At 32.2% G+C, this 19730-nt stretch overlaps 1 protein-coding gene and 1 long non-coding RNA gene across 4 annotated transcripts in view; one reads left to right on the forward strand and one right to left on the reverse strand.

Annotated features, from left to right (window-relative positions):
- The window catches only part of LOC109540307 (adenylate cyclase type 6), a 232004-nt gene that overhangs the window by 51894 nt on the left and 160380 nt on the right, over positions 1-19730 (forward strand). For both annotated transcript variants that reach the window (XM_048665026.1, XM_048665025.1), the window contains exon 2: positions 11906-11945. The gene's annotated coding sequence lies outside the window, so the exon portion shown is untranslated. The remainder of the gene's footprint in view (positions 1-11905; positions 11946-19730) is intronic.
- The window catches only part of LOC125503896, a 309807-nt gene that overhangs the window by 50875 nt on the left and 239202 nt on the right, over positions 1-19730 (reverse strand). The window contains exon 5 of one of the 2 annotated variants that reach the window (XR_007281145.1): positions 82-400. The exons of the other annotated variant lie outside the window; for it this stretch is intronic. This is a non-coding gene — a long non-coding RNA (uncharacterized LOC125503896). Of the gene's footprint in view, positions 1-81; positions 401-19730 lie in introns of those variants that run through there. 2 annotated transcript variants of the gene reach the window in all.

Consider the following 19730-nt stretch of genomic DNA (forward strand, 5'->3'; position numbering starts at 1 on the left):
TGTTTAAAATTTTAATGGAACCTCAATAATCTCCGATTTATCGAGTTATTAATTGTTTATATCACTTATGATTGTCATGAATTTGGTTTTTCATAAACACTTTATTAACAATAATACAAGTTAATTTACCTACCGAATCCTGACCGACTTCTGATTGAAACCAGTAGAAACCATAAATTAATTTAATTATTAGCTCATCCCTCGTCCACTCCTGAACGTAGGCCTCTTGCAATTGTCTCCAGTGTAGTCGATCTTGGGCGGTTTGAATCCAGATTTTCCCGGCGTGTTTCTGGATGTCGTCCCTCCACCTCGTGGAGTCACCCAATATTTCTTTTCGTTTCTCTAGATCGCCATTGGAGTCTGGCCTTGGTCCTCTAGATATCGTTGTTGAATTCAAACACTGTTGGTGTATTTAAATAAAGTTTTCGCAATTAATTTTAATCATTATTTCTATCAATACGGTTTATTTAATTTATAATAAAGTAATAGAGAAGCAACACAGGCAAAAAGTTTTTGAACTTCCCGATAAGTTGCACAACGTCCAAGTGAAAGAACGTACAAGCCATTACTTCAAATTATTTCAAAGAACAATCGAATGATAGGAAAGGGATAAACTTGGTGGATTTTCGTCTTCCTGTAAATACAAAAAATGAAAGAAAATGGAACAAATCAATTGCGTTCATTTTTAAATCGCTTTGTTCAGGTAGTGATCATTTGTACAATCGGGGCTATTGGGTTTCATATTTCCATTGTTTTAATATATATTGAAAATTTGGTTTAAATGGTTCAACTTGAATAAACCGTGTCCTTTTTTCATTTTATCCCGATTCAATCATCCAAATTATTTTTTTCCACTAGAATTGCTCACTTTAAATATTTAACATCTAGTCAATGGAGCTTTTATCGGAAAATTTAATTCTGCAGAAATTTACAATAATAGATGCAATTTTCAACTGACAATTTGGTTAATAGGCATCGACGATTATTGTAGATTGCAGAGGTCCATTAACGGTGGGAATATTGCTTCGAAGTAGTTTTATTTGAAACTTATTGTTGACACTTCGACAACAATTGTTTTACACTGCAGAACATAAAATCTTCAAGATTGCTGATATGCAGAGGTAAAGTATTCGTAAATGCTTAGTTTTTCAGCTGTATTATATTATTAGTACTCAAGTACAGAAAGTAGTAGGTATGGGAGAAAAACATCGATGTTAGATCCTGCAATGAAAACATCGGACATTTTATGTTGATACTAGATAGAAACATTTCCTGCGAACTCGTTGATAGTGCCGATACAAACGATATCGATATAAAAAAAGCCTCTTGTTGCAGTCAGTTGACCAAAAAATGTGGTAACTATAAATTGAATAAATTAAGTCGATTATTTAACAATGCATTGTTTTAAAATGTCATAGTAGTAGTAAAATAAAATTATTTAACTTTAAGTTAATTAGTTTGATGTTTCCCTAACATCGGTATTACCGTTCGATCGACATTTTTCAGACTACCAGTTATATTCTTTAAGCTGGAATTTTATTAAATGCTACAAACTGTGGTGTTCAGTTAGTCATCATCAACTTCAGCGGTTTGACTGACTTTTTGTAGACAATCTTGGAAGGTTTAATTTTTTTGATTTGGTTGACTTTAATTTAAAAGTTTTCTGAAGCCTGTCTAAATTTTTCCAAGTTATCTTTCGATTTTGCTTTTTCCTGGATATTTTCGGTGTATTGAAAACAATCGGATTTTTTGCGGGTTTGAATTTGATGTGTCCAAGACGAGTTCAAGGATTGGTGAAATATCAAAGACAGGCCAAACTGTTTTGTCGTATGTAGACTGAATGTGAATGTGTCTATTTAATCCACTTTTTGGTATAAAAATACAGCAGGTTCGAAGTTTTCGATGGCGTTTGGCTGGCTTCGGTTAGCATTTCTCGGTTGTGTGAAACACGTATTTGTATGAATAAACCTTTGTTTGAGAGGGCAGCGGATTGATAAAATCAGTATGAATCTAGTGTCGTGTTCTATTTGAATTTTAGTGAATTATGGAAAAAGGCTGTGCTTCATCGTTTCAAATTTGAATTGTTGATGGTATTTATTAGCGTTACGCAGACACGTAGCTGTTCCATCTCTTTTTTTCATATATCTTGATCATCAACCACAAATATATTTTTATCAACTTTGAGAATTATTATAACCGCTTTTTAATACCGCCGTAATATAGCAGTAAAATCCAATTAAAAAATACATAATTTAGGACATATATTGAAACGTCTTCTATACTGGGAGTTAAGCGTTTTTGGAACTGTGTTCAAGACAAAATCCATTTTGATTTTTTTTTCATATGTTGTTGCTGATGAATGTAGATTAATTCAGTTCAATATTCCAAGATTCTAAACAGATAATAATATTTTTCCTTTTTATTAAGCAATGACTAGAGCAAGAAGGTTTTACTTTAGTTATAGCAATCATATTAACGTACCATGTTGCTTCCAACGAATTAGTTTAAGAGTATAATTCGGAAATTTCGACACTTGCTCCTTAAGCCTACACAAAAAAATTCCCTGTATACTTTTTCAATTTACTTCTACGTATCAATTTGTCAAAATACAGTCAAATTTTTCTCAGCGTCGGAAATAAATTTTCCTATCACTGGCACTGGCAATAAAAACTTTTAGATTCTGCATGACTTCTTTCCGGGGAATATATTTCACCGTCAATCCGTATCGATTCCCCTAGGTATAGGACGCCTAGGTAAAAAAACCCGATTTGTGTAACTTTAAGTCTTTTTTTCCAGAATTGCCTTTGTCGAAATATTACCTGCTTTTATGCGCCCCCGTGGTGGTTTGTTGGATATTTGGCGTATTTAAGCTTGGTTTATTCAATTTGGCACACGCACGAAAGGAAAAAAGGAAATATTGTGTGCTATTGGTCAAGTTTCACGAATACAAAAATTGCTATTGATATAGTTTGATCCATAATATTAGGATAATTCAAGTACTGGATATTTCTCAGTAAATATGCTGCATTTATCTAACTTGCATGCTATTCAAAATGTTTGATTTGATAACGAAAAACTGTAAATTCTCCTGGTGCTTACCATGAATAAAAATGTATGGCTTTATAAAAAATGCGAATAGAAGTAGGGTAATCAAGAGCTTACGAAAAATTCTGCTGGGGCCAAGCTTTAATGGAAATTGCAGACAGATTTGAGGAAGCCAACAGGGGTAACTTTTCTAAACATGGAGAATGCTTTTAATAGAATCGGGTGGGAAGGCTTAATGAGAAAATGTAAAACATTTACAAACTGCTTACCTGCCTCACGCCCAACAACAGAGATAGGGAAAATAAAATTAACCATGAAAAACACAAGATCTAGCTGTACCAGGAAGGAACAAAATAAGCGTCATTAAGTAAATTTACTAGAAAATCCGTTGTAATCGGCAGGGTACGTAAAATGAGAGAAACAAACTCTGAGGAGGAAACTTAAAGAAAATCCTCTGAAAGCGGAAAATAGAATGAAACGACGGGCATATTTCAAATTTTCCCACCACTAAAATAACTACAGAAAATTCCACTACAGAAAAAAAACTACAGAAAATTTGATTTAAAAAACGCAACATGTAAGAAGCCAACCAAAAGTTAAAAAAATGCCATCAATTCTCAACTATTCAAAGAGATTACAACAAGCTCAAAAGAACAGGTTAAAATGTGATGGTGATGATGGTTATCAGCAGTAAATAATTCACCAACCCCGAAATTGAGAAGAAATATACAAGAATTAGAAAAGAGAATTCCAATCTTAGTCACTTAGGTTTAAATTGAAAGCGTCTCTTAATGTATCTACGTAGCTTGTAGTTCGATCGGTGTAACTTAGGGGCCGCATTTCAGCAAATTTACAAATAATTCCAATGCTCAGACGCAGGAATTTTAAGGCCAATTATTGCTTTTGATTCAAAACCATGATATCAAACCAACCTATCAAATAGAGTATGAAAAAACTAGTGCATGTCTGTGGGCAATTTTTTTGATGATTAAAAAAAGTATAAAGGATAAAAAGAGATTGCACGAAGACATATGTTTTAATTTAAACCATACTTTCAGATCGGAATAATGACTCAAATTCTAGGATTGCATCCTTTCCATTATAAAAGAATATATAACATATAACGTAAAAAATGATTTAAGGGCCAACAGATTTTCCAACACGTACATAATTTTGCCGTTGGATTCTAAGCCACCAACATGATTTAAAAAACATTTTATGGTCGGATTAGGAGACCTTTTCAAGAGCCAAATCATTCAACACTCATAAAAYTCATTTCTGGAGCCTCCAGAATCCGAGAGTGGTTCCTATAAGCACTCGGTTAGAAATGTTCTTCCAGCTGATGATGGGGCGCCAGCCCACTTTGGCCAACCTGTGAGTAATTGACTAAACCAAAGTTTTCCAAGCTGGTGGATAGGTCGAGGTGGCCCAGTAAACTGGCCAGCTCGATCGCCTGATCTAAATYCTTTGGATTATCATCTGTRRYAATATGTCCAATATTATTTATACCACAGAAGTAGATTGCCCAGAAGAGCTTCTAGGGCGGATTTGCGCGGCCGGAAATSAAATAAAACAAACAMCTTTTGAAATTCTCTGTCCCACCCAACATATTAGGAAAAGGTCCAGAGTGTGCATTCAAGAAGATGGAAATTTGTTTGAATAGTTASTAATAGTAACTTAGTGTCGATAATAATATTAACTTAAAATATAAAATGTGTATGGATAGTAGTGATATTTCTAAAGTCATTTAGTTGGAAAATGGTGCGTCTGAGCGAAGGTACAGTAACAGTACCTTTTATTCGTAAAATACTTCAGGTTTCCACAACTTGTAGAAAAAAGGTTGAATTATAGCCTCAGAAAAAAGTAGAGTTTTTTTTGTACTTCTACCCCTYCAAATAATATRTCTATGATGAAATTCTGACAGTTTTAATTTCAGATCTAGATTCAGCATATCAAAATTACTAAGGTGCCTAAAATTTACGTTTTGARGTTTAACTGTTTAGAAATAATTTGCAAAAAACCCTACCACTGGGCCCCTCTTCAAGAAGGTGTAGCTCCGTTACGGCGCATTTTTAGCTACATGTTTATTTGAAAAATTAATATTATTTGTAAGAGCAGATTTCACTGTTTCAGTTTGGTCACCTAATTTCGGGACACCCTGTATTTACGAAATGTTAATGAGAAAAGTGTCATTTACTGCTGCAGCCAAAAACAGCTAGGCAATTTCTGACTTAGGTTTTTGCAAATATCTCAGTTCATGTATTAGAATTTCTTTGTTTCTGCTACTTGATCTGTAGTCTACTTTATCCATATACCCCCGATTAGCTCCCAATGAATGTGCCCCATTTTCAATCACCCAGTATTTAATTAATTAAATAACTGCATGCACTTATCAAATCGATCTAATATTTGCCAGATTTCAATGAAACACAATTTTCAACCAAACATTCATCATTCACATTATATGGTAGCGTTACCGTTTAGCCATTTCGCGTTTATATTCATTGGATGTAATGTATGTTAATTACGTTTTCTTGTATAGTTAATTATTCCTTAAGGCGGGAAAACGTTGATACCGAATTAGTTAACTTTACGGTAACGCTTTAAGCACATTGGGGGTTCTACAGGTGTATTAACAGCAATTTGTGATTTCTAAACTTGCCAAGGTATTAATATGCCGCGATTTGACTGTAGATAATGAATTTATGAAACCTTTATGCAAAATAAGCTTAAATTACGAATAATAATATATGTGAAAGTTAATTATTAATAATAAATGTTGATAATATAAGATACAACAATTCAGGTCTGTTTTTTATGTCACATGCATTTGCGGAATTACCAACTTATAATTTAAAGCAGTACATTTGAAAGTTACTTAAAATGATCTGCTGCTAATTAATACGCCTATTAGTTGATTAATATGTTTAATGAAATTGATTAATTACTTTAGTAGATAGTTATATGCTAATTTTTTTTTATAATTTGGGAAATCTGTGGTGATATGGTAGGTGAATTAATATCATAACATGCTCTTAGCTCCTGTTTTTTTTTGATTTGTTAGTTAATTCTATAAACTGTTTATTCCGCAATTCTTGGAAAACAATGAATGTTCGTGCATTTTTTATTGTTTTTCTATTGTCTAGACTGTCTAGACTTGCTAAATTTTACGCTATAGTTACTCTCTAATATTTCCCAAGCGTCGCACAGACGAAAAATATTTTCCATCCTTCTGAAAGGAAAAAGGTGTCAAGCAAATAACAGCATTCAGTCTCTCGGTATCCCGACGGACTATTATTTTACAGGCTAAATCTGGATGTAGACAGAAATAACTGGATACTATTCTGAACTGACTGTCATTTTCCCATGTACTTAATGAGACTTGTTTTTATACTGCAGTATTGCTGAAAAACTCGGTTTTTCATCCGCAAATTTTTTCAAGAAATTTATTTGTGTATGGTAATTATTGGTGTATTCTAAAGTTGCATATTAAAATAAATAGTAGCTTTGTTTTCGATGAAAAAATATAATTGTTTGTATAACATGAACCATATAAAGCGTACATTTTTATACTTGAAAAATATTGATATTTGCAGAAGATGTTTTACTAGCGTAAGTTATTCGTCCATTAGATTGCGGACGTAAAACACTATATGTCAATATACCATTTCATGAAACTGCAACATAGATGCTTATAATACACGCCATTTAGGCTTCACAAGTTGAATACGCAAAACTGAACAAACTTATTGAAAGAAATGCAACAGAAGGCCTAAAAAAACATAGTGATAATGAAATCGAGAAAGTAATTGAGAGAAATGAGGACCTAAAATGCTTGCAACGGAATTTAGGAAAACAACTGCTTATTTCCGTAATGGACGAAACAAGAAGTGAACTGAGATGAACAGATCATATAGCGGCAGAATTAGAAAGGTTATATATAGAACTCTACATCTCAAAGAAAGACGCAACCATTAGAACACAAGAATATATTAAAATTGGTAACACTACCAGAAATAAAATTATTAAATACAGGCTGCGCTGTGCCAATTAATAAATAATAAATCACACGGACCTGACAAAATGCTTGCTGAAGTGCTTAAAAGGAAAGAAAAAAGGAAATCATGCAGCTATAAAGAATATTTTTAACCGATGCCTGCACAACGGTATACCTGAAGAATGGGATGAAAGCCTCAATTATATTGTTTAAAAAATGCGACAAACAGGACTTTTTTCAGGCGTGTCACATTGTCGCAAACTTATAAACTATTTACATTAATAATTCAAAAACGGCTGACAAATAACATATGTAGACTCAAATCAACCAGTGGAACAGGCAAGAACTGATCATCTCCTAACAAGCAGGAGAAATTAGAAAGACCTAACGAATATGAGCTAGAAATGTACTTAGCGCTCATTGATTATGAAAAAGCCTTCGATAGCGTTGATATGTGGGTAATAGAAAAACAAATTAATAATTGTAGAATAGACTCATTTCTGCTAAATAGCTCACATTGGCAGTGGAAGACGTTTTCAGAACAATGGATTGGAAAAACATTGGGATAAATATAAATTGAAAGAAACTGAACCACTTCAGATATGCAGATGACGTAGTGGTAATAGCATCGGTTTTTGAAGAACTGAAAACTGTGTTAACTGAACCGGGAACAATAGAATCTGAAAAAGTAGGTCTAAAAATCAATTACATCAAAATAAAGATAATGGCAAGCGCAAGAAAATAGAAACAGTGCTTGCTTCCAATTCTTACGTGTTTGTCAAACATGGACCCTTGCTAGAGTCAACTTCTGATAAAATAGAGAAAACGCACAGATCCATGGAGCGATCAGGGATTAAATTGTAACGTAAAACACAAAATAACGGGATAAGAAGCAACACAAAAGTCAAAGATGCGGGCCAGCATATAACCAGGCTAAAGTGGGACTTACGCAGGCCATAATGCACAGATAGACGAATACTGGTGGAATACCATGATACAACAATGGAGACCATGAACTGGAAAGAGAGCAAGAGGACGACCCCAAATGACGAGGACGAGGAAATGATGAGGATAAGGAGTCGACATAAAGAGGACAGGATTACATTAGAAATGAGTGGCACAAAACAGAAACGAGTGAAACAAACTAGTGAAAGCGTATGTCCAAGGATGGATCAATTAAAGCCTGAAAGAAGAAAGAGAAGAAAGAAGAAGGCTCCACAATCTCTTAACAGTTAATTGTACTTTTTAATTTTTTTGGGTTAATTTCATTTATATTATATCAGGCCTGAGTAATTCTGTGTTGAGTTGCGCTTTTGAGTAGATGCCGCTCTGTAAGTTGGTGAGTTATACTCATCGCGCCTCACTGTGCCGCATTTCGATTTGTGCTTGTGGCGGAATAATTCTTGAAATCAGAACTTTTAAAGGACATTTTAAATTTTTTAGACTTTAAAAAGACACTTAAGTAGTTGAAAGTTCGTTGGTTTCTAGCATAGCTCGGAAATTGATCAACAGTTTGATTTTTAAGTGATTTCTTCGCAATTTTTTTGTTTAGTCAATATTTTCAGCAAAACAAAACTAATTCGGTTATTAATTTTAGTTTTGGCGTTGTGCATTAATAACCGCAGCTGAGTGAAATTCAGCCAAATATAAATGGCTCTAAATTTAAAATTAAATTAGTCATCGACGCTTGGCGCGTTTTCTGCTTAATTGTTGTTGACTTTTGTTAAGTTGGAACTTGAAATTTGTTTTTGCAAGTTTGGCAATGCGAACAGGCACTTTACGTACAAAAATATCAACAATACTCAAACTGAAATCGAACTACCAAGCAAGAGTATAACAATCAATCATGCAAAGAGCAAATATGCTAATGATTAAGTAATCATGTTTATTCTGTACTTGTGTATTTTTTCCGAAAAGGTGTGCCGAAAAAAAGCGGATAAGAATGATTTATTATCTATAAATAATCGTTTAGCTTGAACTAAGTTTAGTTTTCCGACAAGCAACTGAAGTTTTATGGATTCTTTATATTTCTCTCTCTTTGCTTTGCTGATTTCTCTCCTCTTCTTCTGTTGGACATTTCAAAAATATTTTCAATTTAAACTTTCGAAAAAACACTTCCATCATTATGTCCGTATAATATTATTTCGCATCAGTGTACAGTTCTTTTGGAAAGGGATTTCAAAGTGTTAAAGGGTTTACTTCAACTTAATAACGATAGCTTAGAGTTCCTACTATGGGTGGGCTGAAAGGGATTTGTTATGTACAATCCGGAAGAGCTGATAAAGTTGGGATCGTTCGTTTCTGGGGGACACAAGCTTACATAATATCTCCTACAGCGAGTTAGTATTATCGAACAACCAAGTAGGTGCAAGTGCTAATACAAATAAACCCTATTCAGTTTAGAATTATATAGGGTTATTCAAATATTTCGCATGAAATGCAAGTGATGGTTGAATTTTTGTATGTTGAAACACGCAACTTTATTGAATGTTCATATTTTGGTGATTTATATATTTCTCTTTAGGCGCGTTCCCTGATTGCCGTTTGTATTAGGTATTTATTTAAAGCAACATAATTTCACTCGACTCAGTCTTGTTCGTATTTTTAGAGGCAAATTGCTTTAAATTGTGTTTTTAATTTAAATGTGTATACACACGGTAGCAATGGTTAAACATGTACCCGAATGATTAGTATTGTAAATGTTAATGTAAATCTAAAATTTAGTGAAGTTTTGGAACTAGAAGCTGAAGCAAAGTGACACTTTCAGCTTGATGAAAAGTACGCAGTCTAAACAATGTAGTACTAAAATAGAAGGGCAGAAATACCCAACAATAAGCATTTACATAAGAAATAAAACGTTCAAACTCGCAACATGCACGATACTTATATAAAATGAATGCCCTTCGTTTGATCTCCTTATTTGATAATTTTTGCCAAATTGCGACATTGCATTAACATTTCGTGATACGTATCACATTTATGCACCGAATTTACGAATTATTTTAAGGATAATTGCGCTTTTCCATAAGAGTTCGTGGTTTCATATTTAACAAATGCCTGAATAACAAATTGGGCTTGTGTTCTGAGTGAAACAAAAAAAAATCTAACATGGAAGGTTTTCTCCATGAAACTGAATATATAGGGTGCGCCAATGAAAATGTCCAGGTCCAAAGTTTCAGTTTTTGTGAAAAAATACCGAAAACGAGTTTAAAGGTTTAGTTACTAAATTAATAGGGATAAATAACTTAATAACAGCCAAGACGTGTTTGTAAATGGCAAATTTAAAATGGTATTCTGAATTTACACAGCTAAAGTTTAGACATACTTTATTTTTGTGATAAAACAGCAAAAGCGTTGACAAAACGATTATTCTCATTCAGAGTTTTTTCCAGTTTGAAGCCACATACATTAAAATTGCAAAAATCGAAAAATTTTATAGAATAATAGCAGGTTTTTTTTTCATTCAAAGTGTCAAGAAAATATTTTCAAATTGCGTTCAACATTCTTATCGCCAATTTGCCAGTTTGAGTCCCCGCATCTATTAGATCAATAGTTTTATTAATTGGGCCGTAAATCGAGGTTTAATTATGGTTTTCACTATAACTAAGCGAGTTGAGTTTGTTTTTATTTTACTTAAAAAATGTAACTTTGCAAGGCAAGCCGAACGTTTAGGATAACGAAATACTTCCGGGCAAAAATGTTTTACTTACTTTTTTACAAAACAGATGAACAGTTGAGAAATAACAACGTACCCCAAAAGGCAATTTAACCCGTGAGATGAATCCGACATTACTTTAAGAAATAAACTAAGATCGTTAAAATGACAATTTGTTAGAAAAGAATGTGCTTTTTCTTCAAGATGGAGCTTTAACGCATAATGCATCAGTTCATCAATTCCTAAATTCCACTTTACGAGAGAGATCATCAGATTTTCCAATTATTGAGTGGTCTGAATGATACTTCTTGCCTAAACTTTTCAAGCCAACTTCTCTACAAGATCGCATAACGGTACAGTTGCCGATATCTTGAAGAATATACTCGTAAAAGACCATATAGAGAGCTGATTTTATTATTGTATGGATGTTAATGGAGAATGTTTTGAACAGTTCATTAGATAGACTTTAGGTAAATAAGGATTTAATTAGGCTGCAGTGTTGTAAGAGACAAAGTGAAATATCGTAAATCTAGCACGCATGCATGCGGTTCTGTGCGGGTTGTGTTCAATGCAAAACTTCTGTTTGTTCTGTTTGAACTTGTTAATTAATTTTCCATTACAAATCAATGGAAATTATTGGAACTACTTCAAATGGACAGACTCATCCCCCTGTTCTAATGGGAATTTTAGAGTTTATTGTCCTATTGTGGAAACTTTTGGTTCGTCCACTCTGTATACACTGATTCGTTCAAACTATATGTACGTGGAAATCGAATTTTTGTAAATAAAACATCTCGTTACATTTGAGCAAATTAAATTATTCATTATGTAGCATTTATTGCGTAGGTAAAAGTTAGTTAATGAAATATCTGTACATTTGTTACACATGTTCAATAATTTTTTTGAAAAATATGAACACCGAAGAAGCGTTCCGATAAGCTCTAAATAATTCGATTGTGGCTTTTCAGCCAGACATTTTCTCTTTGATTTAATTAAGTTCATTTCATATTTTTCTGTTTTAATATTATTTTTAAATTGACTGCGGACACTCAGTGGATTAGTTTTCACTAGTCTGTTTACGCCCATTATTAGAAAATTTGGAATAAGTACGATAGTTATAGAAAAAGTTTGGGTGTTTAAAAAATGCGAATGTATGTTCAAAAAATTATTTTTTTGTTCTTCAACTAATTGCTTTTAATGGTTTTCAGGTGAATTGAGGCCTTGAGTGCTAATTGCTGTTAATCAACGGTAAGTACTATTTATAATATATAAGAAATAAATATGTTGGTGAGTAGTTTTTTTACGTTTGATGGCAGGCTAAATAATTGAAAAAACGAGCAAATAAATACTGTTTCATATGCTTTTAATAAGGTTAAACAAGATTGCATCGCTCTAATCACGTGCGTTTTCCTCCTAAGATTTCCATCGTTAAAAGCTATTTTATTTGAGCGTGCAGCTAGTTTGCTATCAAAATGAAAAATGATCCAATTTGAAGTCCATGTTCGGATATTTGCGAGTGGAAACTTTCTCATAAATAAATTAAATAATGTTGTTGGTATTGACCCTATATCCGGTATGTGGATCCGATAGGTAGAACATTACCCTATTTATTATTATTATTATTATTATATATTTAAATATTTTTTTGTCGCGCTACTAGAAAATTAATAGCTAGGCTTATTTCAATTATTTGTTACAGTTTTCTATTAAGTAGTTTCCACATCTGTATCTATTTAATGGGAAGGCAAAATTCAATAGGTAGATCTTTATACTCATACGAAGATTTTTGCCAATTTTCTTTCAAACATGATGATGTATAAGCTTCGGATGACAAACAAAAGTTGTAAAAAAATTACCGAGTTTCCCACTTTTCAATTATTTTGATTCTGCTCTAAGTTCTATGTCACAGTTTTCTCGTTTGTTCGAAAATCAAGAATTATTACTATTTTCATTAATTAAATACATTTTGTCGGTAAATGTGTAAAACTATTGTTAATTAAAGACTGTCTAATATATGTACGTTCTAAATTGAAATTGAACTTTAATCGAAATCCATTAAATCAATGTATTTCACTTTTAAAAATAATAAACCGGAGACTTTCAGTTGTTACGTAAGCCAAAAATTAAATCTGCAGTAAAACCTGAAACTAATTATTAAGACAAAAGACCAACGTAACGACCCAAATTTGTTGTAGCAATAGTTTTGAGAAGCAAACCTTGGGAATCTTTTGTATTAACTTTTTATCTTCCTATTGCCTTCTAAAAACAAGAGCTCTAAAATTTTGAATTTAAAATGTTATGCTGAATTAACGGCTAAACAATTAACTTTACATCTATTTATTCTTGTGTTCTCTCTTAAACAAATTTAGCTCGCTCGTTTTGAGTTCATCTAAAAAGTAAAAAGTATGTACCTACTTATTTTAGTCAGCAGGCTAATTCTAATTCCTTAGTCCCTTAGAGAACCAAAGCCTAATTGAAGTTATTTCAATGACGTTTCCCTTTGATGTGGCTAAGCAATTTTTTGCTGACTAAATAAAGCAAAGTAAAGTTGATAAGCGATCTGCTTGGCAGAGCTTTTAGTCCTAGATTTATTTCCGGCCACTATTGGCTTTCGTAAACGGGATATTTCCATGCACTTGATTGGCCAACATGCAAAACGCTGGAATTATTCGCCGATCATTTAAAAACATTTTAATTGGCCTCGTCTGAAAATTCTTTCCAGTCGCATATGCTATTCGTTGATAAGCTGAGCGGATTAATCAGAAACTGCAAACAGGTAAAGCCGCAAACGAACTATACTTTTTATTTCTAAAGTACATACATTGCAGCTTTAATCATGTTTATTTTTTACGTTACATTTGATGTGAACTATCCAGTAGTTTGGTTGTAACACAGTCAACTCAAATAGCTTAATTAGCTACAATAATCATTTAATAAATAATAAACTAGAATCAATAAATATATACATTTTTCGGTTTGCTAGAATTATCCACTAGAAGCTATAAAATTAAAATCAACTTCGGTAATGTAAATCCATTATTTTATAGTGGCATTTCTAATGCAAAAGTTTTCTTTCGACATAAAACACATTATTGTGTAATTTGATCATACATTTATAGAAAATTTGTTTACTTTGAATATTTTCACGCCAGATTTGAACAAACCAGCATTTGTTTAATTGGAGCTATTTTTATCTTTATAAATCATCAGTCGGTTTATTTTATAAATCAACACTTCGGGAGCCAAGTGCTTTATTTTTGCTATCGCTATTAATTCATTCACGTGCGAAATCTATTCGACACTAAACATTTTGTCCTCAATTTTATTGATTAATTTGAACGTTTGCTTTTTAAAGCAATGTATTTCCAAATTAATAAAAACAATACAGATTTTACTTGTAACCGAACCTTAACTATGACTTAAGACTGAGACTGCCTGAAACTCAATTCTAATGACTTCTGACCAAACATCTAATGACTGAACCACGACTGAACGTTTGTTTTTTCTGTGGCTTCTTTTATAGTAGTTCTCATGCTCATCATAGCAGAAACGATACTACGTCTTATATAGAAAATAGTCGGCATAAGTGAAATTTCTCATGATGTTGTTTGAGCGGTAATAAATTTCTAAGGGCGTATCAGTGTATGGATAACTGCATGAAGAGTGTTTTTTCACATTTGCAATGTATTGTAGTGCAATTCATCGTAATGTGTCGAATGTTCTAGGTAGAAAAATTTGTAAATAAAGCACATTGTGAGTTATTAGATTTACTATTAAGTTTATTAATTAACTTGGATAAGATAAATTCTACGAACCAGCTTTAAAGATATGTACTTTAAATTGTTCTGAGCCGGACATATTTTTTCCAGACATTTACCCATTTTCATGCGTTTTGTTTGTTTTACCGTTTTTAGAATTCTTTTATTTTGTCATTCAGTTGATTTGAGCTGGAACTCATTACGTCATACGAACACTTCTACTTGGTAGATTTGTACAAATATGAAGTATACGGTTGTTTCCTTATCAATAAATCACACAATCTGTGGTAGAAAGCAATTTTTTTTCTCACGAGTCTTATTTCATCCCATAAATGTCTGAAAGATTTGCTATTTGAAATAATTATGAACTCGGTAATTATAATTTTTTTATTAATATGTATTACTAAATATTTGAGATACTTTTGATACTATTTATTAAAAATAGCTTGTGTAAATTGAACCCGGTTTCTTTTACTCTGTAGGTATGCTTAAAATATATTGGAATATTTGAAAGGTATTTGAGTATAGGTATATTCGTGTGATTTTTTTTTGTAAAAGTACCTATAACACTTCAATTATGGCAAAGTTTTTCAGCTTTGCAAATAGACATTTTGAATTTCGTCTTTCAAATACTTCTGCACAAAATGAAAACAGCCCATCAAACGTTTTGATTCTTCTAATTTGAAGCAGATTGCTAATGTAAATTGCGCTTTATCATGTCCAGTAATTTCCGCACTCCCATGCACACGTAAGTTTTAAATTTATTTAAAATTTAGAACATCATGTTTTGTTTTAGAAATGCAATTTTCAGCCTGATTATATAAAGACTTCTTCATTTTATAACATTTGCCTTCAAAAGTAGCACTACAATTCTACTACTATAAATAAACTAAAATAAACGGTAATATTTCGTACCTTCATAATTCAGCCTAAAACTATAATAATATAATTTTTTTTCCTGACTGCGTGTACTTGTTATGATATTCCTATCTTTCCCTCAGTCAGTTTTCCCTCAAAAACTGATGAATGTTTTAACACTTTGTAAATTATAGTTTTTATACAACATGTTTTAATTGTGAATTGGTGTTGTAGTCTGTGTAAAATTTTAAATCTGATGATGGCGCTGTTGTCTCACCGAAACGTAATGAAATAAACATGTTTGACAACACATAAACAATGTTTCAAAATTTTTACTTCACACTTTGACTGAGACCCAGGGAATATAGGAATATCATATAATAATAAAGACAATAATTTCGTCGGTTATATTCGAGCAAGAAATCATATAAAATAGTGCAAGGTTGACGAACTTCGAAGCTTCCACTACCTTACATAATTATAAATATACAAGGTGTCCCGTAAGCACATGATCAAAAGGGTACTGCGATATTCTTTGGATCAAAAGAAGACGATCTGCCCTAACTTTTATTAACAAAAAAATGTTCTGACGTTCCTTTGAAATTGATGGTCAAACTTCTTGAAAAAAATTATCTTTTTTTGAAATATCGAGAGATTGGTAAGATATATTTTGGTGAAACTCGCTGCGAATTTGTTCTTCTGTAAGACTCATATTTTGATGAAACAATAGAATATATCCGTTTTGGGCAAGTGGTGAATTCTTGAGTGTCCTGGTACAAAAACTACCAGAACTTTTTATTTGGTGGATCGAATCAGCTCATTTTTTTTGGTTCATGCACTAATCATTTATTCACAATTTTGTACTCTCTATAAAATCTTGTAGCATTCATTCATAATTTACCACCTGTCCAAAACGGATAAACACGACTGTTTCACCAAAATATGTCTTACATAAGAACAAATTCACAGTGAGTTTAACCAAAACACATCGTACCATTCTCCCGATATTTCAAAAAAGATAAATTTTTTTAAGGACTTTCACCATTAACAGCAAAGGAGCCAGACATTTTTTCAGATCGCATTCTTTTGATGCAAATAATATCGCAATATCCTTTTGATCATGTGCTTATGGGACACCCTGCATATAAATAAACAATATGCTTTGAATTAATTTAATTATGGAAATTAAGCTAATAATTGTTTCTGGAAAGCAGCAAATGTGTTTCGTAATTTAACATATTTATTGTTATGCTTTCTTAAGGGGAGAAACGAGGACACCATAAATTGTTATTCTTATCTATCAATATTTTACGTTTATCTGGATTGAAAAATTATCACGAATGTTCTGAAATAGTAAAGTACGCAAGTTGGCCATTATTTAACCTATCTCGTAACCACTAACCGTGATTTTTTTACCATTAAAGAAAGTGTACACATTTTTACGCATTTTCACCTAGTGATACAACACTGGAATATTTAAATGTGAGAAAATCTTTAACTGATTCAAAAGTTTATTGATACGAATTCGACTAAATTTAATACACAAATTTTCTGTACGATATCGTATCTGGAAGTTGAAAGGTATCAAATTATGTACTAAAGTGTGAATATACGACCTTTTATAAAGACATGCCAACCTCTTCCACCATTTGCCTTTCTACACTTGGCTAGCTGAGAAAGTTTATGTGTTGTTCCACTTTTCACACTGCCCTTCCAATGTTAGAACTCCATAAAAAAGAGGATGGGGGAAATATATTCAATTTAATCCAGCAGATAACTTTTGTACTTCGAGTCAAACTTATCGTTGATAAAATAGTTTGGATTTTATTCGCATTTCTCTTCTGGAAATTGTCTATGTCCAAGAGGACAGACGTGCGGATCACTATTAAATCAAAACTAAAAGGTCGGACGTGGAAAGACTGCTATCAGCCTTAACCAGGTCATAGCCTAGGTTAACTTGGGTCATTATCTGGCTAAAACTAATTTAAAGTTTGTAGTTCTACGTGGCATTTTTCATCACTTCTTCAAGTCATTCGTTCTTTCATTCTGTAGTTTTTGATTTACTGCTGTTAAGTTATCTGTATTCCTTTAGTGATGGTGAAACTGTAATATTGGGATTATCTATTGCAACTATTGACATAGAATACTAATTAAAATCTTAACAGTTTGTTATCTGCAATTTTTAACTCGTATTTTTATATTAATATCTCGTTTTCAGTCATGGCATATTGCCATTAAATTGATGTAGACAAGCGGTTTTACTCAGGATTTGTATAAATCTGTACACGTTTTATCATGGTAACAAACTGTCCAATTTTATTAATTTTCTGCGCTTTGTTCACAAGGAAAATTAATTCTGCTTCTAAGCCTCTTTTATGTGCCGTTTACAATTTAATAGACCGATGTTGATACAAAATGTTCCAGAAGTGATGAGTCCCGGGAGTAATGTCTAAATACATTTAAATTTCAGCGTCAATTTTTATTTGTAAATGTACTTTTTTATACCAAGTTTATTTATAAATGGTGGTCCAAAAATATGTTATCACCATGAACTGGAGCTTTTCAAAAGGAAGCATCTGCTTTTCAAATCAATTTTGAATTCTTCATGGAATTTTCTCTGGCTGTTGTGACAATAACCAGAATTATGTTAACAACGTGATCTATAAGATTCTTTGTTTTAATTTGTGACATGATTTTGTAAGTTCGCTTCTCATTAAGTAATTAGGTTAGGTAAGTGGTTCTAATATTTAATTTAGTAAGTTCATTATACATGAATATGAAATATGAAATAACTGGATATATAACATTAACATATTTTTCAATATATAACATATAACATATGTTATATATTGCTGTTACATATTTTATAACATATAACATATGAATATATAACATTAACTTAAGTTTTAAAGAAGGAAAATTATATTTCTCCCTTTTCCATTCACTCAAAAACCGTATCGTCCGGATTTGAAAATTACAGGGTCGATTGGATTGCTACCCCTTAAAAAGGAGAAACCTTTTATATGCTTTTAAGCGACATGGAAGTAATTTTCAGGCTTATTTCAGGTTTATGCGCTCATACGTCATCATTTTCATTCTGTGGGAGCATAGTCGCAGTCAAACCGCTCTTAAGTTCGTAATCAGCATCTATTCCGGGCGAAAAAATATTAATGGAAAAACTTTCCTTCATGCACTGTTGCAATTTCCATTGTAGTAGAAAAATGCCATATATCGCCTTCGTCTTTTTATTAGTTTTTGGAACTCCAACAGTTGATTAATAGCAGCATCTCATCCAATTTCGTTTCGATAACACTCCAACCACTATTTCAAGAAATTTAGTACAACGTTTGTTAATTTGATAACGCTCATAAAAAATTCAGATTTGATTCTCTTTAGATATAAGGCGCTTAAAAGCGTCATTTTCAAAGTGGAAATCACTATATATTTAATTCGCTCTAGTTCCTTTATGACGCATATCGCATTTAAATTCGTGATTTTTGTTCAAAGCCAGACCTTAAGTGGATTTCTTTGGGGAACGATCTGCATTTGAAATAAGTGTGGAATAATTTGCGGTTTTATTGCACAATCCGCAAACTTTACATATATATTTTAAAGTCACATTCTGCATAGGAATTGACTCTTCTGAAATGGCTTAAGCAATTGGGTCTCTTTGAATACATCGGCAAATCGGTCTCTTTATGGTTTCACGAATAAAACAAATAAGCGAAATGACCTAGAAACACCATTCTTAAAAAAATATGTCATAAGCAAATTTACAAAAAAATCTTTACATTTTCACATGAGCTTTAGAATCTTCTATGGTGTACCCTCTGAATTGTTTTTCAGTTTTTTGTTGCCAACTTTACAATTTCTATTTTCAAACAATAATCATGGGGATATGCGAGAGTCAACTCAGAGAAGAAGTTTTTGCACGTTAAACAAAAAGAGATTTTAATTAACTTGAACAACAACTTTTTTTGGCCGATTATGAAGATTTAGTTATGCTTTGTTCATTTGAACGTTATTTTACCTTCTAGGATGGTTATTCCGAAGATCTGCATTCAAAATTCCTTTAAAATAGCTAATTTTATTCGACATTCTGCCACTCTAAAAGATTTATAGCAGCTTTTCAAGCTGCATTGTAGCAGCTTGCACCCTGAAGATAAGTTTAATTGTTTGCTTAGCAAATACGCTTTAATTAGCAGGATAATCAGATCCTTTTGAAAGTATGCAAATTCGTTTTCTGTAAGAGCTTTACCAATGCTGGGTTAAAATATTAAAATTGATGAAAATGTCTTTTTTAGAGGATTTTTAAATTCCACTAATGTCTAATTATTTAAAGAAATGAGTTTGATTTTCAGGAAAAGCGTGTAGATCCAAACATTAAATTAGAATATTTTTACAAGCTTCTTGTTGG

This window comes from Dendroctonus ponderosae, unplaced genomic scaffold (genome assembly GCF_020466585.1).
Source record: "Dendroctonus ponderosae isolate FM_Combo_2020 unplaced genomic scaffold, Dpon_F_20191213v2 Dpon_F_20191213_3, whole genome shotgun sequence".
NCBI lineage: Eukaryota > Metazoa > Arthropoda > Insecta > Coleoptera > Curculionidae > Dendroctonus > Dendroctonus ponderosae.